This window comes from Pseudorca crassidens, chromosome X, assembly GCF_039906515.1.
Source record: "Pseudorca crassidens isolate mPseCra1 chromosome X, mPseCra1.hap1, whole genome shotgun sequence".
NCBI classification, from domain to species: Eukaryota; Metazoa; Chordata; class Mammalia; order Artiodactyla; family Delphinidae; genus Pseudorca; species Pseudorca crassidens.
Genome location: NC_090317.1, coordinates 22,041,110 through 22,068,448, shown reverse-complemented (window position 1 = coordinate 22,068,448; position 27,339 = coordinate 22,041,110).

Sequence of the window (27,339 nt, the reverse complement as noted above, 5' to 3'; positions counted from 1 at the left end):
AGGGACTTCTCTAAGCAGAAAAGGCCACAACTAGAAATAGAAAACTTATGAAAGGAAAAAGTCTCATTGGTAAAGGCAAATATACAGTAAAGGTAGTAAGTCAACTAATAAAGCTAGTAGGAAGGTTAAAAGACAAAAGTAGTAAAATCATTTATATTCACAATAAGCAGTTAAGGAATACACAGAAAGAGGTAATATGATGTCAAAAACATCAAAATGTGTGGTGAGGGGAGTAAAAACGCAAGGCTGTTAAGATGCATTCAACTGAAGAGATCAACTTAATCATATATATATATATATAATATATATGTATTTATATATAGTTTTATTTATAAAGCCCATGGAAACCACAAACCAAAAATCTATAATAGGTACACACACACACACAAGAGAAAAAAATCGAAATATAACACTAAAGATAGTCATCAAACCACAAAGGAAGAGAACAAAAGAAGAGAGGAACAAAAGAAAACTATAAAAACAACAAGGAAACAATAAACAAAATGGCAATAACAATACAAAACTAATCAATAATTACTTTAAATGTAAATGAACTAAATGCTCCAGTCAAAAGACAGACTGGCTACATGGATTAAAAAAACAAAACCCATAATTCTGCTGCCTTTAAGAGATTCACTTCAGAGCCAAAGACACACACAGAATGAAAGTGAGGGAATGGAAAAAGGTATTCCATGCAAATGGAAACAAAAAGAAATCTGGGGTAGCAATACCTGTAAAAGAAGGACTGTAACAAGAGACAAAGAAGGACATTACATAATGAAAAAAGGATCAATCCAACAAGAAGATATAACAGTTGTAAATATATATGGACTCGATACAAGCACCTAACTACGTAAAGCACATGTTAACAAACAAAAAGGGAGAAATTGATAGTAACACAATAATAGTAGGGGACTTTAACATCCACTTACATCAATGGACAGATCATCCAGAAAGAAAAATCAATAAGGAAACACTGGCCTTAAACGACACTTTGGATCAGATTGGCATTTATTTATATTTTTATAAATGTCAATCTGATCTAATGTGTGTTTATATATATATATATATACACATATATATACACATATATATATACATATATATATATACACACACAGGTATATAAATATATATAAATAAATGACAACATTCCATTCAAAAAACAGAACGCACATTATTTTCAAGTGCACATGGAACATTCTCCAGAAAAGATCACATTCTATGTGACAAAACAAGTCTCAATAAATTTAATAAGACTAAAACTTTATCAAGCATCTTTTCTGGTCACTACGCTATGAGACTAGAAATCAACTATAAGGAAAAAAACTGCAACAAACACAAACATGTGGAGACTAAACAACATGCTACAAAACAACCAATGGATCAGTGAAGAAAGCAAAGAGGATATTTAAAAATACCTGGAGAGAAATGAAAACAAAAACACAGTGATCCAAAAATCTATGGGATGTAACAAAGGCAGTTCTAAAGAAGTTTATAGGGATACAAGCCTACCCCAGGAAACAAGAAAAATCTCAAATAAACAACCTAACCTTACACTGAAAGGAATTAGAAAAAGAGAACAAAACCCAAATTTAGTAGAAGGAAAGAATAAAGATCAGAGTAGAAATAAATGAAATAGAGAGCAAAAAAAGATAAAAAAGAAAGCTGGTTCTTTAAAAACATAAAATCAATAAATCTTTAGGAAGACTCAAAGTAGCAGGACACAAAACTGATATACAGAAATCTGTTGCGTTTCTAAACGATAATATACCAGAATGAGAAATTAAGAAAATCTCATTTACAACTGCATCAAAAGAATAAAATACCTGGGAATAAATCTAATCAAGGAGGTAAAACACCTGCACTTGGAGAACTATAACACTGATGAAAGAAAGTGAATATGACACAAACAAATTGAAAGATATACCATGCTCAATAAATTGAAGAATAAGTATTGTTAGAATGAAAATACTACCCAAGACAATCTACAGGTTCAGTGCAATCCCTATCAAGATACCAATGCCATTTTTCACAGAACTAGAATAATGCTAAAATTTGTATGGAAATACAGAAGACCCTGAATAACCAAAACAAACTTGAGAAGGAAGAACAAAGCTGAAGATATCACACCCACTGATTTCAAACTATACTACAAAGCTATGGTAATCAACACAGTATGGAACTGGCCCAGAAACAGACACATAGATCAATGGAACAAAATAGAGAGCCCAGAAATGAACCCCCACTTACATGGCAATTAATCAATGGCAAAGGAGGCAATAATATACAATAAGAAAAAGACAGCCTTTTAAATAAATGGTGCTGGAAAACTGGACAGCTACATGCAAAAGAATTAAAATGGACTACTTTCTCACACTATATACAAAAATAAACTCAAAATGAATTAAAGACTTAAGACCTGAAACCATAAAACTCCTAGAGAAACATAGGCACTGTGCACTTTGACATCAGGCAGGCAGCCTACTGAATGGGAGAAGGTATTTGCAAACAATATATGTGTTAAAGGGTAATATCCAAAATATACAAAGAACTCACACAACTCAGCATGAAAAACAAAAACAACCCAATTAAAAATGGGCAGAGAACCTGAATAGACATTTTTCCAAAGACGACATACAGGTGGCCAACAGACACATGATAAGATGCTCAACATCACTAACCAACAGGGAAATACAAATCAAACCCACGATGATATATCACCTCACCTGTCAGAATGGCTACTATCGAAAAGACAAGAAATAACAAGTGTTGGGGAGGATGTGGCTAAGAGGGAACCCTCAATGCTCTGTTGCTGGGGATGTAAGTTGGTGCAGCCACTATGGAAAATGGTATGGATTACTGAAAACCGTATGGATTACCTCAAAAAATTAAAAATAGAGCTACCACATGATCCAGCAATTCCACTTCTGGGTATTTTTCCAAAGAAAACAAAAGCACTAATTCAAAATTATATATGCACCCCTATGTTCACTGAAGCATTATTTACAACAGTCAAGATATGAAGCAACCTACGTGTCCATCAACAGACGAATGGATAAAGATGTGGTGTAACACACACACACACACACACGTGATGGATTACTCAGCCATAAAAAAGAATGAAATCTTGCCATATGCGAAAACGTGGATGGACCTAGAAGGTATTATGATAAGTGAAATAAGTCAGACAGAGAAAGACAAATACCATACGATTTCACTTATATGTGGAATCTAAGTAATAAAACAAATGAAGAAACAAAACAGGAACAGACTCATAGATACAGAGAACAAACAGGTGGTTTCCAGCAGGGAGAGGTGAAAAAAGAAATAGGTGAGGAAGCTTAAGAGGTACAAATTCCCAGTTGCAAAATAAACGTGTCACAGGGATGAAATCTACAGCATGGGGAATATAGTCAATAACGCTACGCTATCTTTGTATGGTGACAGATGGTAACTCGATTTATCATGGTGATCATTTTGCAATGTACAGAAATATTGAATCACTGTGTTGTGCACCTGGAACTAACAGTGTAGTAGGTCAGTTATACTTCCAGACAATGCTATCCAGATATAAGAGTAAATGCTGTTCCCAGTTGGCACTGTATTTCTTTAAGTACCTACCCAATTCCTTGAGCTTCTTCCCTGCTCAAGAATGAGCCAGCACGAAAATGGAAGAGGATGAAAATGCACGTGGCTCTTTGCCAAATGTACAGAAACTCAATCCTGAGAATTTCACAGGGTTCTGTGAAGATCAAAAGTGATAACAGAGCTCATTACAAAGTTAGAAAGTGTTATAAAAATGCGAAGGACTTCTCTCTCTAGTTTCAGGTTTCCTGGTAAAGTAAATAATAGGATTTACTAGAGCCAGGCTTGGAAGTGGATAAAGTTTGCTGTTGGTCCTCTGTGCCCTGGCCTTGAGGCCCTCATACTGTGACTCCCAAGGCCAGGGAAAGCCGAAACAGGGCCTCATCTGCAAGTCTTTCCTCCTCTCCTCTCTCTCTGCTAAACCCCTAGCAATCTTCCGGTCTCTCCTAGAGAGCCTGCTCTCAACTAAATGACAGGGAATGCTAAATAAGAAACTCAGATAGGGCTTCCCTGGTGGCGCAGTGGTTGACAGTCCACCTGCCGATGCAGGGGACACGGGTTCGTGCCCCGGTCCGGGAGGATCCCACATGCCGCGGAGCAGCGAAACCCGTGAGTCATGGCCACTGAGCCTGCGTGTCCGGAGCCTGTGCTCCGCAGTGGGAGAGGCCGCAACAGTGAGAGGCCCGTGTACCGCAAAAAAAAAAAAAAAAAAAAAAGAAATTCAGATAAACGACTTTCTTAAAAACTATTTACCCATATGTTATCTTTGACCCTTAATGGCTTACTATGCCTTCACACTGGTTAAACACTAATTTCAACAAAATCCTTCACTGACTGGCTCTTACGAGGGGGTGGCATTTGGAGATAGATGGCCCCTTACTCAGTCTATCCTTTCAGAAGCTAAACGTTTCTTGGAAACCCCTTCTGTTGAGTTTACAATGCTGCAGTTTCTCTGCTCTAGTTATTTTATTATAAGCCGGGGATCTATTACATGAGCATTCCTAGAACTCCTATAAATTTCCGTCCTCTTCCCCGACCCATGTGTGTACACCTTTAAAAATAAGAGAGCAAACACAGCAGCTCCAATTACTAAAAGCATTGCAATGTAAAATTTCATCCCTTGTATATCACTTCAGGATTATAATTAAATCATTAAAATGCATTGCTAACCTGTAAATCTGGTCTCATTAGCATAAGCCGGCTCCATAATTGCTAAACACACAGTGAATGCTTGTGACTTTGACTTCTGGACTAGTAAGCCTGCGTGAATGCCACTCCCCACACGGTGGCCCAAGAGCTTCTGGACAAGCTTCCTCCAATTTTGTTCTGTATGTCAGGCCAGTGGTATTGGTTTTACTCCTTCTTTTGAATAGGTAAAAGTTTCATACAGGTCACTATCAGACCTCCAACAAGCTTTTAACCAGTTTTTTTTTTTTTAATGTATCTAGTCTGAGATAGTCTCTCCCCATCTTTTGGAATAAAGCATAAAACGTAGGCTTATTGATAGGCTCAGTCTACTGGAGTCTTTGAGAAAAGTACAAGACAACCCAGTCAGTTGGCAACTTTACTTGCATTGATGTCCTTGAATCTTTTCCTTACCCAAATATTTTTTGGAAGTGGCAGTCACTGCCTCATTGCATTGAGAGTGGCTTTTAATTTTCATCGACTAGTTTTCAGCTTATCACCGCTATCCTAGGCTGTGGCCATACCTGGGCATCCCAGGATTTTTCTTTTTTAAGAGACATACATACAATGTACTATGTACTGCTCAGCTCCGTGGTCAAATACGTGTCCACGTTCTCCCCAGGCTAGCCTTGGCTCACTCTTCCCCTGTATTACTCTGCACTGCACATTCCTTTCTGGGATATCATAGCTCTTCCCAGGCCATGGGATTTGGATACACATGCCTACCCCCCTCCACAACAGGGCCACAGTCCACCAGCCTCCCCAGCCCTGATCATAAAGCTGAAAGAAAAGGTTTTCAGTGGGAAGAAAACTTTCTCTGCCTACCTTTTGTCAACTCCCGGAGTGCTACTTTTCTGTCTTCTTTCTGGGCACATATAATCTGCCAGTGCACGCTGGGGGCAACAGTAGTGGAGGGGAGAGGTCCCCACAAGTTGAAATAGCTTATTCTCCCTCTCCCCAAGGTCACTGGATGGGTGGGGTAAGATTTGAAAACTTGGTTTCTTTTTTTTTTTCAAATATTCCCCAGTAGCTGGAGAATCCTCTTTCTCTTTCTCCAGCAACTTCCTCAGAAAAAAAAGTAATAATCCAATAGGAGATAAACAGTCTTTTGGAGTAATAAGATGTTAAATACAACTTCTAAACCTAGTAGCAAGGAATCTTCCTGAATTCTCCCTAAAATGGCCAACTGATGTGCTTCCTGCTTTTTTAAAACTTATTTACATCTAAAGGACTCCTCCTAACACTGTTCTTATAAAATCTTTGGCGCCCATAAGCACCGTAGTTTTGCACTGTTCTCAGAAGATGTGATCCCTTCTGTAGGCCTTCATTTCCTAAGGGCCTGGGCTTGGATGTGTGACTCTGATATCAGGATTTTTTTTTTTAACTATTATTCATCTAGGAGATGAGATAGATTCCCCCTGGCATTTTTCTCCTTCCTTTCCCTTTATTCAAGCAAGTAGTTGCTCTGTGCTTCTTGTCTCAAAAGAGGCATGTAGCAGAGTAGAAAACAGAGCTAAAAGACAGAATGATTGGCTAGTTAAGTTCCCAAAGCTGAAATACTTAGGAGAAGGGGATTCTCTGGTCAAGACAAAATGTAGCCCAACTGTGAAGGGAGACAGGTTTCCCCACTGCTGGGGAAAATAAGGCTAGGAGAGAGGGGTGCTCTCCATCTCACCTCCTGACCCTGTCTGCAGGGCAGCAGCAAGATGCCAGAGGATGAGATCTGCAGGTCTTCAAAATAGAGTCCAGAGACCCCAGCTTTCAGATTGCAGGCCAAGAAGATAGCCAAGACCCCACAGAAGAAAAGGCAACACAGACCCACCATGAAAGGTGGGGATGAATGAGTGGATACAGAGAAAGTACGTACCTAGTAAGGCCTTATTCTTCCTCACCTCCCCTCTGCTACCTGGAAATCTTTACGATACCTGAGTCCTTTTCAGTTCAGAAAGCTTTGCCATTTCAAGTAGGAATCCAGTCTTCCAGTGTCATTTTGTTGTGAATATTCCCCATTAGGACCTCAAAGACTTGAGGTGGACTTTGTGTCTAGACTAGACTAGATAGACTTCCTATGGCTGGTCCTCAGGAAGAGATAAATGCCCCAACTTCCTGACAGGAAGTACCAAAAGAAAGGCAGAGATGGTCTACAGAACGTGGACAAAAATCTTATGAGTTGGTCATCTTAAATCTTTTCTGGCATAAAATACTCACTTTGAATCTTGGTTGCTTTTTTTTTTTTACATGTATAATTTATGTGGAAATTTAGTATTGAATACCTTTTAAATTCCAAAAGACGACTGAAAGTCACATGGTATAATTAAAATAGGAGGTTTTTTGTTTACTTTAATAAGAAACAATGCAATTTTGTGCAGCCGGTACAGAAAGCAAAATCAGGAATGGGAGCATGGCATAACTGATCCCATGCAAAGATCAGGATTTCTGCACTGAAATTAAAATATCTAGAGCTTTGTGTAAATATAAGACTTGTGATCTCAGTGGAAAGTGTTATAATTCTAAACTGGTTTTAATTTCTAGCAGACACAGAAAATCTGGAAATGTTTCAAATCTACACACACCAAAAAAACTAATTGAACCTTCTGTATAAATTTAAAGATGTTTTCCAGTATTTTTATATACTAGTTATATTTTCTAACATTTTCAACTGACTTTTAGAAGTTTGAGTTTATATAGCATTAAGACACTTATCCAAAATCCTGTAAGAAATGAAAATTCTAGGAATTTTCATAGGAATATATACAATTAAAAAAGGATACTGGTAATATAAAGTAAAAAATCTGAATTGTGAATCATGAATCAAAGGAGTTTGGGGCAAAACCTTCAGAATTTCTATTTACTGGTATTGGTTATGTTTTGTTTTTTTAGTCGCATGGAATTCTACTAGGTATCATCTTGATTCTCAGTAGGAAAATTAAAGATAATGTTACCTCAGTAAAATAATAGTAATTGGCCACAGAACTAGAACAATTAATCCTAAAATTCATATGGAACCATAAAAGATCCAGAACTGCCAAAGCAATCCTGAAGAAAAAGAACAAAGCAGGAGACATAACCCTCCCAGACTTCAAACAATACTACAAAGCTACAGTAATTAAAACAGTGTGGTACTGGTACAAAAATAGATATATGGATCAATGGAATAGAAAAAAGAGCCCAGAAATAAACCCACACACCTACAGTCAATTAATCTTCGACAAAGGAGGCAAGAATATACAATGGAGAAAAAACAATCTCTTCAGCAAGTGCTATTGGGAAAGCTGGACAGCCGCATGTAAATCACTGAAGTTAAAACACACCCTCTCACCATACACAAAAATAAACTCAAAATGGCTTAAAGACTTAAACATAAGACATGACACCATAAAACTCCTAGAAGAAAACAAAGGCAAAATATTCTCTGACATCAAAAGTACCAATGTTTTCTTAGGTCAGTCTCCCAAGGCAATAGAAATGAAAACAAAAGTAAACAAACGGGACCTAATCAAATGTACAAGCTTTTGCACAGCAAACGAAACCATAAACAAAACCAAAAGACAAGCTACAGAATGAGAGAAAATATTTGCAAACAATGCAACTGACAAGGGCTTAATTTCCAAACTATACAAACAACTCATACAACTCAACAACAAACAAACAAACAAACAAATCCAAAAATGGGCAGAAGACCTAAATAGACATTTCTCCAAAGAAGAAATACAGATGACCAATAGGCACATGAAAAGGTTCTCAACATCACTAATTATTAGAAAAATGCAAATCAAAACTACAATGAGGTACCACCTCACACCAGGCAGAATGGCCATCATTAAAAAGTCCACAAATAGGGCTTCCCTGGTGGCGCAGTGGTTGAGAGTCTGCCTGCCAAAGCAGGGGACACGGGTTCGTGCCCCAGTCCGGGTAGATCCCACATGCCGCGGAGTGGGCATCATTTGTGGGCATCCCACAAATGAACCTATCTATGAAACAATCACAGACAAAGAAAACAGACTGGTGGGTGCCAAGGGGGAGGGGTTGGGGGAAGCATGGAGTGGGAGGTTGGAATTAGCAGAGGTAAGCTTTTATACAGAATGGATAAACAACAAGGTCCTACTGTATAGCTCAGAGAACTGCATTCAACATCCTATGATAGGGACTTCCCTGGGAGTGCAGTCATTGGGAATCCACCTGCCAATGCAGGGGACATGGGTTCAAGCCCTGGTCTGGGAAGATCCCACATGCCACGGAGCAACTAAGCCCATGCACCACAACTACTGAGCCTGTGCTCCAGAGCTCGCAAGCCACAACTACCGAGCCTGTGTGCCACAACTACAGAAGCCCGCGCGCCTAGAGCCCGCGCTCCCCAAGAGGAGCCACCACGATGAGAAGCCCACGCACTGCAACGAAGAGTAGCCCCCACTCACCACAATTAGAGAACTAGAGAAAGCCCGTGCACTGCAACGAAGAGTAGCCCCCACTTGTGGCAACTAGAGAAAGCCCACACACGGCAACAAAGACCCAATGCAGCCAAATAAATAAGTTAAAAAAAAAAAGGTACATATATCTTTTTAAAAAATCCTATGATAAACCATAATGGAAAAGAATATTTTTTAAAAAGAACGTATATGTATGTATAAATCACTTTGCTGTACAGCAGTAATTAACACAACATTGTAAGTCAACTATACTTCAATAAAAAATAAAAAATAAAATAGTAATTAGAAAAACCATTTTATAAACTACAAACTTTGGTTAACATTACAGAGCATAATATATGTAACTGTTAAGGGAATGTTGCAATGTAATAAAAAGAAGTGTGTGTAGCTCAGAAAAGAACGAGAAATTAAGTAGTATTAAGATAAGGCCAGGGCTTCCCTGGTGGCGCAGTGGTTAAGAATCCACCTGCCAATGCAGGGGACACGGGTTCAAGCCCTAGTCTGGGAAGATCCCACGTGCCGCGGAGCAACTAAACCTGTGCACCACAACTACTGAGCCTGCACTCTAGAGCCCACGAGCCACAACTACTGAGCCCATGTGCCACAACTACTGAAGCCCACGCGCCTAGAGCCTGTGCTCCGCAACAAGAGAAGCCACCGCAATGAGAAGCCCGCACACCACAGTGAAGAGTAGCTCCCCCACCCCGCTCACCACAACTAGAGAAAGCCCGCGCACAGCAACGAAGACCCAACACAGCCAAAAAAAAATAAACAAGAGGGCTAACATAAATTTTTTAAAAAAGGACAGAATTCAGTAGAGTTAAAACATATTTGAAAATATGAATTTCTAACATTGCTGGAAATTAAATAGAAGTCAGAATTGGTTTATTCAGCCAGAAATCATATACGTGAATGTTATACCATCATATACAGAACAGAACCTTGTGAACTGCATCTGAAATTTTCCATCATCTTCAGGTAGACAGGTAAGTGCACTCTCCCCTTCAATTCCTATCTCCACGAGGAAAAAAGAATAGTAGAAACTTTCACTTAAAGAACTGTCAAGTGCTAAAAGTCAAGGCCTTCAAATTGAAGGCAAACAAACAACTGAACAAAACCATCAGACAAATTCTTATTTAACCACACAGAATGAGGAGCTGAGTGATTTTAGAATAAAGAAATCTGCACGTACTTAGTGGTACACAGCTAAGAACAAAAGGAACTGTACTGAAAATCGTGAACTTTATTCAATAGCTTTATCGTTTGTTTTAATACTGTATTGTTATTTTGGAACTCTTGTTTTCCCAGATTAAGCAAAGAAGTAATTCTATTTATTGTGTCAGGAATCAAAAATTTATGAAGGAATTCTATACCATTAGAAGAGAACTGGAAATATCTATATGAAATAAGAAAAAGCACAAGTCTTTTTCTGGCTCTGTTCGTTGAAATGACCCAAGAGCAATGAAATCCCCACAGTGCCCCCTAGTGCTCAGATTCTGGTCTCTGATACTATTTTTACACTAAAAGGAACCATGGCTCCTTGGAGAAATGAATGATTCTGTGTCTGGGGCAGAAAGGCACAAGACGAGCCTAGAAAATCTTGTTGTGCCAGAAAGCAACAAAGGTCTCAACAATTAGTGGGTCATGTGAGAAGGACACAGGAACAAATTTTAAAGAGACTCCACTGGCCAAAGTTGTGACAATTTTATATGTCAATCATACCTCAATAAAGTGATTTTTAAAAAGGAGAATAATGACTATATTTAATATATGAGAAGCCATATGTCCATAATGATTGACACAAAGAGAAACGATAACAAATGATTATAAAAGGTTAACAGAATAGTATGCATTTCTCATTCACGAGGCATTATCGATTAATTTATTGTATCAGTGGAAAATACAGAAATTAGAATGATAAATACATCAGTTGGAGGGCATTTTCTGACTCCAGCGGAATATCAGAATGACGCATAAACCGCAGTCCCCAATTAGACAAAGCTGAGTGAATTATCTAGAACTCAATCGGCATAAATTTAAGTATTCTTAAGATTTATATGGTTCTAAGAATATCAATGAATGTGGAAAGTATTAACATCCCTCAGGATCTCATCAATTTACAAGTTTTTTAGACTGAGGAAAAATACATTAATATATCATAAGGTTTTATCAACCAGATGGAAGCTGCAGACTAATAACGTAATGTATAAAACTTTACTCCAGGGGAGTGGGCTAATTAGCCGAACGCTCACAGCTTAAGGTTATAGAATCACTCACAGAACCACCACAAATAGGGCCCAAGATGCCCTTCTGGGTCATGAATGAGAATCTAGTCAGCCACCAGGGCTAAACCTCTGGTGGTAAATATCCTAACTTATCTGGTATGGTAATTCTTTGTGTGGGATGATTCAGAATTAGGTATAGAGATATTAAAGTGAAGTAACCCATTATGTTTTTATTTTTGTGTTAAGAGAGCTGTGCATATTTGATATTTTGCATATTTGTGATACATAAAAGAATTTACTGTTAGTGAGAGCCTTATAAGTCTAATTTGAAATGGGTAATTAATTTGGAGTTATGATTTCAAGGTGAAATCTTCTTTTCAGTATTAACACATCTAAGACCCTTAGGTCTGTCATTTTTATAAATGTAATTTTTAAGAAATTTTTAGTTCCCAGGCGGATTTGTCTGGTAGATCAGACAGCTAAAATCCTAAAAAGGGACATGCTTGAGGCGACACAGCTGTTAATACTGCTTCCCCCTCGGACTGTCAGCCCACAACAGATGCTGCTCTGCTCTATCCCCAGGTCCTACCTGTCCCATCCACATGATGGGCCTAAGAGAAAGTCGGCTTGGACAGCAACCTGCGTCCTCTAAACCCTGACCGGAATGCTATGGCCTCTGTGTCCTTCCCCCTTGTCCTAGCCCAGCATCCCATTTAAAGCACACATGGGTGAAGTGGGGGTGGGCGGGAATAACTGAATAAATTTTAAATGCTGAAATTATACTGAGATTTTCCAATATAGCATTTTCTCAGTGTGTATGTGCTACCGTCTCTGTGCTGCTTATAATGTGGTGAAGCTGCTAGAAATGTGATATAGAACTTTCACCTACCTGCAAATTGATTTTACTGTTTCCAGGAAATGGGACACTCCCACATCTTAGCTGCATGACTTTTTTATTTTTTATTTTTTTTGGGGACTTTTTTTTTTTAACAGATGGCACAAGGCTTTCCTCTGCACTAAGGATGAATGCTATTACCACTGTTTTTTAAAAATGCTCCAGGAATTTCTTCTCTGTGGAATTCCCTTTAACATGAACTCAGACCTACGTTTTTGTTTTATGGGATAAAATTTTCAACATGTAGTTAAAGCTGTAAAAACACACAAAAAAATCACATTTCAAACACATTTTCTTTACCACTGTCAAAACTCCAGCAAAACAGAAGCAGAACAGGGACTTCCCTGGTGGCGCAGTGGTTAAGAATCTGCCTGCCAATGCAGGGGACACGGGTTTGAGCCCTGGTCCGGGAAGACCCCACATGCCATGGAGCAACTGAGCCCGTGCACCACAACTACTGAGCCTGTGCTCTAGAGCCCGTGAGCCACAACTACTGAAGCCCGTGTGCCACAACTACTGAGCCTGCGAGCCACAATTACTGAAGCCCACGCACTGCAACAAAGGGTAGCCCCCGCTCGCTGCAACTAGAAAAGGCCATGTGCAGCAACGAAGACCCAACGCAGCCAGAAATAAATAAATAATTTTTTTAAAAACACAGAAGCAAAACAAATTGTGACATTGAGGACTAAGTACATTTTGCAGTGAAACAGGCCTTAAGTGACCTAAGGCCTTTCAAATTACGATGAACCTGTGAGCTGCAAGTCACAACTCAGCCTACACATAATTGTCCTCCAGCTAACAGCCCAGCACTTCCCCTCAAATGCCGAAGGATATACACTGCAATCTTCTAGTCAAGGGCAAATGTCTACATTACCTTTCAGAATGTGTGCAGGCTGCCAGACCAACACTGGAGTCCACAGCAAGTTATCCACGTCAGCCAGGAAACTAGGTCTAGGCAAAGAAATATCAGAAAAGAAACCAGCTCAAACTCAGAGGTGGCAGGTACTATGAAATTCCCTAGTTCAGACTGCTGTAACAGAGTACCATACCCTGGGTGACGTAAACAACAAACATTCATTTCTTATAGTTCTGGAGGCTGGGAAGTTCAAGATCAAGGCTCCAGCAGATTCAGTGTCTGATGAGGACCTGCTTTCTGATTCATAAATGGCTACCTTCTTTTTTTTTTGCGGTACGCGGGCCTCTCACTGTTGGGGCCTCTCCCGTTGCGGAGCACAGGCTCCGGACACGCAGGCTCAGCGGCCATGGCTCACGGGCCCAGCCGCTCCGCGGCACGTGGGATCTTCTCGGACCGGGGCACGAACCCGTGTCCCCTGCATCGGCAGGTGGACCCTCAACCACTGCGCCACCAGGGAAGCCCAATGGCTATCTTCTTGCTTGTCCTCACATGGTGGAAGGAGGCAAGGGAGCTCTCTGGAGTCTCTTTTATGAAGACAGTAACCCCACTCATGGGGGCTCCACCTTCGTGACTTCATTACCTTCCAAAGAGCCAAACATATATAAAACAGATACTTGTGGTTCGGCTTCAACATAAGAATTTTGGGGAAGACACAAACACTCAGTCCATAGCACACACACATTGCTGTGTGGACTCCAGGCCACCCAACAGAAACACATCTAACTGCAAGCCTGCCCCACCTGTGAACCAGAGAGCCAAGGACTCAAGCCAGAAACCCATAAAAGAAAGCAAACCTGGGCTTCCCCGGCGGCGCAGTGGTTGAGAGTCCGCCTGCCGATGCAGGGGACACGGGTTCGTGCCCCGGTCCGGGAGGATCCCACATGCCGCGGAGCGGCTGGGCCCCTGAGCCATGGCCGCTGAGCCTGCGTGTCCGGAGCCTGTGCTCCACAACGGGAGAGGCCCCAACAGTGAGAGGCCCGCGTACCGCAAAAAAAAAAAAAAAAGAGAGAGAGAGAGAGCAAACCTAACTCCTCTGCAGAACCCAGATACAACTGAAGATCTCAGGGCCTATATGGGAACCTCTAGGCTTCCAAAGCCCATGGCATTTTTAGCCCAGAAGGGAGAAGGGAGTCATTATTGGCATCCACAAGTCACTGCGGTGAAGACCACAAAGAAGTCTCATAAATGCATGGGAGGATAACCTCAGGGGTAACTGCATAAAATGGGAAACATCTGAGCTAATTAATACCAACCGGAGTCAAGCACATTCACCTAGCTTACCACCATCGTTTGCCATCATACACCAGGAAGAGCTTCCTTCTCTACCTCCACTTTGTCCATCTCCCCTGAATGTCTGTTACGGTGATGGTGAACAAGTGTTATACTTGGCGCAGCATATTCATAGCCAAGTTCACGTACAGGTAAAAATGTGTGGGCTCCCAATCCACAGGGGATAGACTATGAGGAAGAAATTAGCTCCTCCATTAAAAGGCACTGTCCCATGTCAGTAATTAGAAGAGAGAAAGTGTCAGCAGAACGATCTCTAATGTTTCATTAGACAAACAATGATCCCCCTTTCAAATGGAGGTTAACGGCCCCTGTTTTAAATAGCCTTTTGGAAGTTTGCTTTTTTTTTTTTTTTTTGGCCACGCATGCGGAATGTGGGATCTTAGTTCCCCGACCAGGGATGGAACCCGCAACCCGTGCACTGGAAGCACAGAGTCTTAAACCCCTGGACCGCCAGGGAAGTCCCATGTCTTCTCATACCCTGCTGAATGTCACAAGGTCTCGCCATCTCCATCCAAAGATCACAAGAACTTTCATCCCCTGCTACCAAAAGACAATTCTTGGGAAGGGCTCTTAGGTCGTACTCATATATATGACAGCCTGTGATTTGGATGTAAGGATCAGGGGTACGGTGGGCTTCAGCCTCTGTGGCTAGTGAGTACTTAACTTCCTTCTTATAGTACACTTCTTACAAACGACAAAGACTTAATTAAAAATTCTGAGTCTGCACTCTTTTTTCCCACAACAGCTTAAATTAAGAAAGCTACGTTTTATGCACACCTGAGTTTGGGACTGAGATCCATTGCTGCTGCAGGTACACGCGAATGGAATTTCTGATGGTGGGAGAGTGGGGCAATTCCTACTGGCAGCTTCTGTGGGAACCAGGCTACCAATTCTAAAGTAAGGTGAGAAGGGAGAGCCAAGACAGGAACCCAAGGGTGTCTTAAAACACAGGCACGCACAGAGCAAGGCACGGCACAGGCAGTGAGAAGGTAGAAGGGGGCTGAAAGGCTTAATTCCCTGAGCCAATGAATGCAGTGCATTTTTAGATGCTTTCCTGCAGACCTGGGAAGGGAAGGCTTGAGACTTGGGGACGCTTTGGGCACACTTTAAATATTTAACATTAATTTGGGGGGGGGGGGTAAAACTGATTTGCTATTAATAAAAGTCACTGATTAATTTACACCTGGGAGCCAAGGCTATTTTAGCAGCATGTTTTCTACTTCTCTTCATTCTTGCTCTCCATTTTTTCTTTTGCAAATTTTTGATCCAAATAAATTTTTAAGAGTTATCTTAAAGGGAATAAAGTTTGGTGAGTAGATCTCGTGTTGCTGTTATCCACACTGTGCTGTACGTGATTAGGCGGTCAGCATTTCAGCTGACTAACTGTAAAGTGAGTTTGCTGGTGGTGGCGGTTTGTTTGGGTTTTCTTTTTCATTCTTGCACGAGGATGTTGTCTACTTTGAAAGGAGCAGAACCAATCTGCATGTCACTAGTTATGTGAAGCCGCATATGAAAACCTGAAGAAACTAGCAATACATTGCTGGTTTATCCCAGTCACGTTTTAGGGCCCGGCCACATTGGCACCATGGATGGGGGGGGAAATGGCCTGCGTGGGGGGAAAATGCCCTGTGGGCTTGCAGGTACTGCTCAGGAGTGGACACTCCATCTCCCAGGTTGCACTTCGGAAAAAAGCGAAGTGTTATGGCCCACTTCTGCGGTGGGAGGCCTCCAGATGCTGGAGGTGACAGTGGCATTACCATACACCCCGCGCCTCCTTCAGTCTGCATTCTGGTCCTCTCTATACGAACAGCTGTGCTCCCCCAGGAGTGGAAATGGAGTCATTCGGCTCATGGGAGTGAAGGGCAGGCTTGCCATGGAGCTGGTATGGAAGACGGCAAGATATATACAGAGGAAGCAGCTTGCAGTAGGAAGACTTGTGTCCAGAGGCAAATTCATTCAGCCTAATCCATTTACTCCAGGCACAGATAACAAGTCTCATCTGTCCTCTTCACAGTGGCACTTGGGTATTTGGGTGCTCTGAGCAGGGAGAGGGGCAGTAGCAGAAGCTGCTGCATACCCCCTCCCACCACTCCCCTCCTTAGTGATGACACTAAATCCCCTACCCACTCACTCCCTTCACAGCCTGGAAATGCTCTCAAGTCTCGGGGCAGGGGGCAGGAGTGGAGACAGGAAAACTCAGATCACTCCTTTGGAAAAATGAAGGAGTTTTGTACAAAGGCCAGGAGATAGGGCATTGATCCTACGCGGTTAAATGAACTGTTAAAACAAATCAGGCATTGAGCTTATTATCTGCCTAGCCCAAGACAGAATAGTTGGGGATGGGAATTATATACATATGAAACAAAACGAGGCAGTATGCTAGAGGCCATGAGGTACGCACTTACTCTTAGTTACTTTTATGAGATGTGTAAACCCCCAAGTGAAATAAAGAGACAGTTCTAGAGAGGGAAAGGAGAGCAATTTGAACCCTTAGTTCAGTGGCCCTCAAGTGGCAATGATTCATCTCCCCGGTGACATGTGGCAATGTCTGGAGACATTTTTGGTTGTCGCAACTGGAGGATGCCACCAGCATCCATGAGCAGAGGCCAGTGGGCTACAGAACAGTACACAGTGCAGAAGACAGCCCCACAAAGAATCATTTTGCACAAAACGTTAGTGCCGCGGTTGAGAAACCCTGCCCTAGAGCAGTGGTTCTCAATTTCTAGCAGGCGTCAGAATCCCCTAAAGGACTTGTTAAAACGCAGATTGCTGGGCCCCACCCGCAGTTTCCAATTCAGTAGTTCTGAAATGGTGTCTGAGAATCTGCTTTTCTAACAAGTTCCTAGGTGATTCTGAGGCTCCTGGTGTGGAGACCACACTTTCAAGAGCCCCTGCCCTAGTTCTCCACCCTAATGACCCTTTCAACTATCCACCTGCTCGAGAATGTGCTTAGACCCACCTTAGCCCAGAGTCTTCAGATGCTATTAGTCCTCACAAAAGGAGGAAGCAAGAGGCTCCCCTTTAAGCAAAGAGACTTCCCAGAGACTTAATTAAAGTTTGGGAAAGTATCCCGGGGGGGGGGGTGTCAATAAAATTGATCCAAATAAATTCTTTGCACATACAAAATAAAACTCACATGCACAAAAAGAAATTTGATCAATAAATTAGTAAATTCAGAGTGATGAGGGAGTAATTAACAGGCCCATTTAAAGTGCGGAATACATTAAATACACAGTAAGTGACTCCACCGGGACCAGTGAAGCAGGAAACACGGATGTGTTTGAGAGGCCTGCAAGATTAGAAACATATTTCAACAAGGAGAAAAGAGGAGAGAAAAGGGAGAGCGCCCAGAATGATGAAGATGCCAAGGGGGTGTGTATATCAGAGCCTTTGGAACCTCCGATTTTGAAATCCTACAAAAAGTTTAACAACATTGCAGCTGCACGCTCGTGCGCCTCCCAGGCACAGGAAACTTAAGTAACCTGCTGCTGAGAGCTAGCAAGGCCACACCTGGTCCTGAGCAGTAACTCTGTCAAGTCCCTTTATATTGGAGTAAACAAAAGGCTTATCCCAAGTCAGCTGGAGCACAGGCAGACCTCAATGATCCAGAACAATCCCAGAATGATCTTGGATGCCCTGGCAATCTATAAGATCCCCTGCTGGAGAAACTGAGGCCAAAGCAGACTCCATCGATAGTTCAAGCCAGAGCCACGGGCCATAATAAGGTACTCGGTTGTTGGAAGTCAAGTTCTGGGCAGTTTACTATTGAGGGCAAATACTAGGCCGTTCCTACTTCAGACAGACACGCACATACTGAACACGTTCTCCCCAAGAGGTGGGGCATGAAGGAAACCAAACTGTGTGATGAATGGCAGAGCCAGAAAGGTATAAATTATTGCTAAGATGAGCCAGGATATACCTAACTTTTCAGTTAGATGTATAGCAGGGTCTTGATAAATATCAGATCCCTTGCTTTCAGGTTGATTTCGGAGTCCAGTTCCCCACTTCACCCCTTGAGTCCCCCATGGGGTTTCTGTAGGCAATGGAAATTTAAATTGGACCAGCCATGGATAGGAGTCCCTGTGATCATTCCTTTAGACCTGGTGGAGAACCAGACCTTGGCTAAAAACTGCATCAGCGAGCAGCAGACCTTTCTGGCTTCTCGGCCTCTTTATCATGCCCCTGGAGACCTCTATGAAACGTGAGTACTAGCTTATCTTCCTCTAAGGGAGCTCAGTCAGCCTAGCGCCATGAATTTCACTGCAGATCAGTGAAGGGCTGGGAAGTGCTTTTTGCTTTCGAGCCCTAGTCCCCGGAGATCATTAAAACAGAATCTTTCCAAGCTTGGGGAACCTAACCATGGGAGGCACCCAGAATTCAGCTCCAAAGACTCAATCCAGTTCTCTGAGCCCCCTTTTCCTCAGGAGTATGGGGTCCAGGCCTTAGCTTTCAGCAGAGTGGGTGGGAGGTTGCTACGATCAACGCTGCTGCCTCTGTGTTTTAATTTCCCTCCGCCGCTTTCCATCAGGCCTTCCTCATTAGCTGGATGAGAGGGTTTGCAGAGCCAAACCGGCAGCTGAATCCCTCAGGCTATGCTTTAGTTCTAGTGCTTCCTGGGCTTTGGGCATAAAAGCACCTCCCAGGGTGAGAGGATGCGCCACACATTTGGCTGCCACCCGCCTATGAAGGAAGGAGGCTGAAACCACTTTCCCAGAGCAGCCCTGGAGCATTCCAGTCAGCGCCGCCCTTGGCAGCCTTCCTTCCCAGCCAGGCACCGGGACGGCTTCATCCGGTGTGCCCTTCCGAACCGCTGCTCGAGCCTTGGCTGTCACCACAGGTGGCTTACATGGTCCTCCAAGTGTGAGGTCAGTTAAAAGGCATGAAGCCGCGAACTCCCAGACTCGAGGAGGGAGGCGGGGGCTTGCGGACACACCGGACACACCGACTAGACTCTCTGGATTGCAACATCCCAGGCAGAGAAGCAGCCCACCTTTGAACACCTCTACCGGGAGGAAGCTCGGCACGCCATGAGGCAGCAGCCCTTCTGCTGATAAACAGCTCTAATGGTTAAAAGGCTTGTGACCATCCCCTTCCCCACAGCCCCTTCCCCTCCTCAAGCCTGAATTATGTTCATTCCAAACTCCACCCCTCTACTCAGCCCAGGCCCTCCTGGGATGTCCTTTGGTATTTGCTCTCTACAAAGCCAACTCCTACCACCCTTCAAACCTCTTCTCCAACCGGACAGCTTCCAGGAAGTGCCCTCTTCTTTGCTGAACTCTTAGTGCACTTGTTTATGCCAACACCCAGCACTTGAAGGAATATTTGACTCTTCTCTGTTACATATATTTATGCTTTGTCTCCTCACGTAGACTACAGCCTCCTCCAAGGCAGGGACTGTGATAATGATACTTCTGCATTTATCACAAGGCCTGGTACAGGGAGGGGCACACAGCTGAGGCTTAATTAAATGAGTGGTTTAGAGACTTCCCTGGCAGTCCAGTGGTTAAGACTCGGCACTTCCAGTGCCAGGGGTGTGGGTTCGATTCCTGGTCAGGGAACCACGATCCCACAAGCCGCGCAGCACGGCCAAAAAACAAAGTTTTTTAAAAAAAGAAGTGGTTTAGAAATGTCTGGAAAGGAAGGCTACCAGTGAATGAGTGAGTCGGGTAGACAGGTTAACCTAATATTCTTGCACTGCCAAGATATTGAGCACCTCTGAGGTGTAAGGTGTCCAATTCATCTTAGTGGAATAGAACCCCATTGGCAAAAGATGCCCAAGTCCTCTCTTCTTACAAACCCAAAACCCACAATCTGTTCTTCACTATGCTGTTTTTCATACACAAAGTTCCAGCTGGTCACATCCCTGTGGCCCCCTGTCAGTGCAGACTTTATGAGCTAGCTGTGTCTCCAGCAGTGGGGCTGGGTTTGCCTGAGCCATCCACAATCTCACACTTGGGACACAGTATTTGTAAAAATGACAGGTGAGGCTAAAGGTGCAGCTTGGGGAAAATGCCCAAATTCAACAGCAAACCTTGTGAAGTTCTGGTGAGAAGAAAAAGAAAATCAGCCTCGTTTCTAAGGTCCTTCTTAAAGTAAGCAAGAAAATGAGCCCAGTGTGTAAGGGAACTGGTGTATATGGTTGGCATGATAGTGTAACAATTCCTTGAGACTTTATAAAGCTCTAAAAGCATCTGCATGTACAGAATGTGGTTCCTGAGGACATGGAGGGGTTCGGCAGGCAACTATTTGTGTACTATGAATATGCCTTGAGGCCTTTTTACACAACCTCCTCCTGGATTCCACCCCTCCTTACTAGCTACTTCTTGGTCCTCAGGCCTCAGCCTAAATGTCACCCGACTCCAAGAGGCCTATCTAGGGAAGCTCCTCCAGCAATATGCCTTACCTCTGCTTTCTTTCATAGCACTTCTCACGATCTGTAACTTTAAAAATATATTCACCCATATTTTGTCTATGTTTCCATATACTTATGTATCAACACTTGAATATAATAAGCTCCAAGCTCAATAAGTTATGGCTATGTCTGTTTCACTCACTGTATCCCCACAGGGCCATGCAAAGTTAGTTCTCAAAAAATTGAGATAAATGATTATGAGACAGTGTGGCAAAGCCAAAAACACAGGGCATTTCACATCAAGTGATCTGGGTTCCAGCTTTAGCGTAGCCATTTACTAGCTGCATAACGTCAGACAAACTGCCTAATTTCCGAGCCTCGGGTTCTTCATTTTTTATATGACATAAGATCACCTACCTCACAATACTGTTTGGAAGAAAAAAATAAAATGAATGTGAAAATAATTTGTAAACTGTACAGTCCTGTACAAATATGAATTATTATGTGAGGCACCTAAAACAGTATCTCTGCTTTCTCTAGGACACCCACCACAGGCACCTGAAAATCAAACCAGTCACACCTTTGGTTGAATGCTATCTCAAAGACAAAATCCATTGAAAACTGTTATGAACCTTTATTGCAGGCATTTGACCTCATTGTTACCTGGCAGAGAGCAGGATCCTTAAAAGGGTGGGCCCGGGATAGGTGATCTCAGGAAGAGGGGAGATGGGAGGAGAATCTTCAAATGTCTTGAAACGCTTTAAGCTCAGAAGACACTTAGAGAGAGTGAGTGCAGGCCAAGGAGAGGGAGTCCTGGTGGAGCCACTACATGAAGTTGTTAGGCAGAGGCAAGACCGAAAGGGAGGTAGAAGCGCCAGCTACGAACTTTCTCTCCTTGGCCTGTATTCATCTGAGGGACGTTTGACTTTACAGAAGCCATGTGTGTGCATTGGAGAGAAGGGAGGGAAGGCAGAAAGCAGCAAACGGATGCCAAGGGAGCTGTACTTAATCATAATAACCATTAGTATTGACTTTGGTGCCATCTTAAAGGAGCCATTTGTTATAAGAACCAATAGTCAAAACCCCAAGTCAGCCAAGCTTTGTCTTAAGAGCTCTAAAAATAATGGTATTTTGCCGTCCATCTGTTTTAATTTTCCAAATTCAAATGCAATTTGAAATCAATTCAAAAATCGATTTCTTTCTTCTAAACAAAGAGATGTTAAAAGGAGAAAGAAAGGAAGAAGAAAGGACAGACAGACCCGGCTTTTCAATGAATCACGTAATAATACCCAAAAAGCAGGAACCCAAGGCAGTAATTATTCCCCTGAGAGGTATGAAAGGAAAATGGGTGAGAATTATGACCACATGAACAATATATAAAACCTCTCCAGGGCTGAGGCCAGCAAATCACTTACCTACAGCTTCAGCAATGACATAAAAGCTGGCAGAAACACAGTTAAGGTCAATTGGTTCCTGATTTTGAAGCCACCACCTCATTTTAATCAGCTCCCCATGCCATGCGGCATCCCCAGCTGGCAAACGGCTAAGTGAAGTTAAGAGCTGTTTGCTCTTTTTCAAGCAGCTTGAAAACAAAGTGGAAACAGTTGAGTGATCTTGCAGTTAAGAGTTCGGGAAAGGTCAGCAGATTATTTTCTAGCCAGGCCTTGTGAGGGTGTCTGCACCTCGGTATGGTCACTATCCAAGGTCTGGCACTCTACTTTACAGGACCTTTGTTTTGTCAACTTCCCCAACCTCCAGGGCCTGATTCACAGTAGCCAAACTCAAATAAACAGACTGATAACCTGGAACACCAAGTTACGAACAGATGGTGGGATGGACCTAACAGCCAGAATACTTGGGCCCACTACCTGGTCTCCAGGAGAGAAACTGAACGCATTAAACAGCTCAAAAGAAGAGAAAATAAACGACATCCATTTACATTTACGTCCATTGCTTCATGTAACTTAATCCTTTGGGCCTGGATTTTCTGATCTGTATAAAAACGAACAGTGTTTACCACTTAGCATTGTTTTTTTTTAGGCTATCTGAAAAACATTTTGTGAACTGGAGAACATGATACAATTGGAGTGGTTATGTTCGGCAATAAGATGACAGTTTGGTGTACACAGAATCTGAAAAGGAGCTAAAGTGTTCTACAGGCAGTTTTACCCTCACTCCAGTGGAACCAAAAAAAAAAAATCCTTACTGCACTACAGAGATGGCTTTTCTAAGGGCTCAAAGCCACCACACGTAGTCTCTGTGCCCTGGACACGTGGAGAAATCTCAGTCTCTAACGCCTTTTTCAAAATTCCTTATTAGACACCCAAAGCACACACTGAAATGACTGATACTGCAGGGTCTCTGCCATGAATTCCCTCCAAAATAGATACCTTCCGGGCTGCACTGTCCTGTCTGGCATCAGACACGCCCCCACCCACGGCTGCACCTTCACTCCTCTGTCTTGAGGTTCGGCTGCAAGAAATGGCAAAGATCTACTCCAGGAAGATTCATGTTGCCTTCCATCTCGGAGGTGGGGGGTCTTTTTCTGACCTGGTCCCCCAGGTCCGGCTGTGCCCCTCTGTTGAGAACAATGAGGGGTTCCCACTCAGAGCCAGGGCAGGGGTGAAACTGGGGAGGGGCAGTGACAGCATAGAATAGATGGTTCTAGAATACCGGAGATCCGAGCATTCCTCTGGGACAGTAAAAACCAGGCGTCATTCACTATAGAAAGAAGCAGAATGAGGGGCACAAGGGGGCCCAAAGGCAAATCTCAGAAGCCAGACTGGTAAACCCAACATGGACTCCCCACTGTCCTTGGAATCAAACTCAAACTGCATAGCCCTTGAGACCCCAAGTGACCCAGACTCCACCTGCTTCTCCAACGTCACCTCATATACTCACTCCCCCCCACCCCATCACTAGCTCTGTCCACACTGACCTTCTCTAGACCTGCCAACTCATTCCCAGCCTGGAGTCTGTGCACCAGCTTTTCCTCCCATCTGCGACCCTCTTCTATATCTTCTATATCTTTGCCTGGCCACCACTCAGGTTTCAGCCCAAATGTCACCTCCTTCTCTGATGACCTTTCTACTAACGTTTCCCAATCCCTCAGCCACTCTCTCTCCTGTTACCATGTTTTATTTTCTTCTTGACACTTACTAGACATTACTTTCTTATTGTCTGGTTCTTCCTCCACAAGAGACAGGACAGAGAACCAAAACAGGCGAAACTGAAGCATTGCAAATCAGAGCAGTTAACAAGCTGTGGGGAGAGAGAAATTCTGGAAGCCAGGGGAGGAATGCCTTGTCTCGTGCATGTGTATGAGCAGACTGCATCTATTTAAATGGGCCACGGTCAACATGTACGGGGTATCTACTGTGTAGCAGCCCCTTTGCATAGACTATTCCCTGCCTCATGTCTCCATGGGGGAGGGCCTATTGCTACAGTGCTTAGGAGGGAACAGTATTAGAATGCCACATTTGCTCCTGTTTAAAGTGGGAAGAGCAAACATTAATTGGGCAACATTAACCAGAAGGTTTAGGGTCACTTCATCGAAAGGATAATGTGGGCCTGTCTTCTTTTCTCTCTAGCACTTTCCCAGCTTCTGGACTCCATTCTGTAAGCCCATCTGGCTGGGGGCTCTCAATTGCAAAAATGTCCTCTATTCTTCTGCCTCGAAACCTATAGCTCAGCAGTCCCCAACATTTTTGGCACCAGAGACCAGCTTTGTGGAAGACAGTTTTTCCACAGATGGGGAGCGATGGGGGAGCCGCAGATGAAGCTTCGCTCGCTCACCTCCGGCTGTGCGGCCCGGTTCCTAACAGGCCGAGGACCGGTAGCGGTCCAGGCCCTGGGGGTTGGGGACCCCTGCTATAGCTAATTTTAATTTGGAATATTCGGAAGCCCCATTCTATCTCATGCCTAAACCATATCCCCTGGTTCATCTTCAACAGAGAATCTTGTGTTTTTAGATACAGGCAGGGGAATGAGAGAATGTGTGGACTTAGGTCACTGAGGTTTTCCTCTGTCACCTCCTGAGTGACCATGGATAAGCTATTTAATATTTCTGTCCCTTAATCTTCTCTATAAAATAGGAACGTTAATATCTACTTCATAGAGTTGATATAAGGAACAATATGATACAAAATATCTAGCAATTAATAATTTTTTGTTATTGTCACTAATAAAAAGTTGTAAAGGTGTGACAATGTTCCACATCTACTTCCTCGTGTTTGTTGTCAGTCGGTTAGAGCCAAGCAGGGTAGACAAATTAGCCTCAAAAATCTCCAACGTGGCCTGGAAAACTGAGGGGATAAACACGCGGGGACTGAAGTACTACACTGAGAAACCAACGTTTTTGGTGGGCTTTACCAGCACTGGTGTTAGCAGCCTTACATGTGGCTTCGTCTGGGATCCTCAGGTTTGGGTCTAGGGCCATGATTTACACTGACAAAGCTTTATTTTCGGTGTCTGGGGCCTTACAGGGATTAGCCTTATGAAAGAGCAAAGTGAGCTCCAGAGTCAGGAGAAGCACCCTGGGGCACTTGGACTGCAAAGGTGGCAGAATTCCACGTGCTTCAGAACTCCTCAGGAAAAGGGCAAGGTCCTTACTAGACTCAGGAATGGCTCACCTCAAAACGAGCTACTGTGAGCATTAATTGATCAACAGTGTGTGACAGTAGTTAATAAGTTCAGCTTTTTTGTGTGTTTAGGAGGATTCCTCCACTGTTGTATGTCTCAGCTAGGACGGCAGTCCAAGGCTTTAAACCACAACAGCGGCTAGATTCTTTGTGAGTCAAGGTGCAATAATGTGAAATTCAGGGCTTTTAAATTTTTAGTGTTGGACAATGTTAGATAGAATTTGGGGCAGCTGACATAGTGCTGTCTCCCTTGATCTTGTCTGAAACTGCATGCAGGACCAAGGGGGAAGCCTTAAAAGGGACCAACCTTGGGTCTGTCTGGAAGGTCCACGGGCTCCCTGGAGCCTCTTTTCCCCCTCCACTCAATCTATTCGGGAGGAGGAGAGCTTTTTGTTTCGTAGTGAACTGGGAGTAAGCTGTCTTTTTCTGATACGTCTGTCACGGGGCCTAGCATCATAGGAAGCGAGGGATGGCCACTTACTGACACTGTCTCTTCCCCATTCTTCTGCTACTTTTCCCATCTTTCTTCCAAGCCTCTGCGGCCTTCTAATTCTATAGACCTTAAACTGTGAATATTCCAAGTATTTTGACTTGTTTACTTTGCTCTTTTCCAGCCCACGCTCAGTGGGTGCACTGCCAAAACTTCAGCTCTCTCCGCCAAGCAGATGACTTGCTCACCGGGTCCTACCTGCAAATGTATCGCAGATTCACCCTTCACACCTCCTACATGTAGGGCTGTGCTGGTAAGGGCGGAGAATCTGGTTTCTAGCTTTTGCCAATTTCACCTCAGGCTCCACATCTCCAAAGGCAAGGATCTCTCCACAAACACGCTCTTCCAAGTTACCTTCAATTCTGTCAACGGTCCCCGTCAGAAGGAACTAGCACTTCCCAAGTTTCAGGTTTTCCCTGTAGAAGTTTCCACTAGGGTAACACACATGGCCTCTCTGCAACCCCTCGTTCCCTTATTCCTCAAGGCACGGCTTTGCTTATTGGTGAGGCTGATGAAGAAACTGCTCGACTCAGTTCCTTCTGTGCCGGGGGTTGGCAAACTCTAGCCTGTGAACCAAATCCAGCCCGCCACCTGGTTCTGTAACTTAAGTTTTATGGGAACGTGACCACACTGGTTGCTTCACCTACTGTCTATGGCTGCTTTCGCACCTCAACAGCGGAGGCGAGGTGTTATCACAGAGACCAACCACAACAGCCTGCAAAGTATCAGCCATGGGCCCTTGCGAGATCAACCCTCCTGTAACACCACTGTCATCCTGCTGCTTAAGGACTTATAATGGGTACCCACTGTCTGCTAAAGCAGTGGTCCCCAACCGTTTTGGCACCAGGGACCAGTTTTGTGGAAGACTGCCCACTGCTCACCTCCTGCTGTGTGGCCCGGTTCCTAACAGGCCGCCCGCCGACCACTACCAGTCCTTGGCCCAGGGGTTGGAGACCCCCGTGCTGAATAAAGCCTATTTCTGTGCAAACAAGGGAAGGGAGATTGTTTTGGGGAGGGGGGGATTTTGTTGCTATTGCTTAGAACTTGAAATTCTCTTTGAGAACAGGGATACACTTGAGAATAGAAGGGTTTCGGTGTTGACCTTTTCTGGGTGGGGGCCAATTGGGGGCAATGCAAACATTGTTAAATCCTCGCTGGCAAGGATGTTCTAACAGAGCTGTGTGTAAAAGAAGTGAGAGAGAGGAAATACCAGGCAGCTTTCTGCTGTAGTCTGGTAAATTGAATAGAAGTTAACTCCCTGTGTGGACCAATTCCGGAATCTTTAGGAGAGGGGGCCCACATGAAAGAGACATTCACAGAAGCTCTAAGGG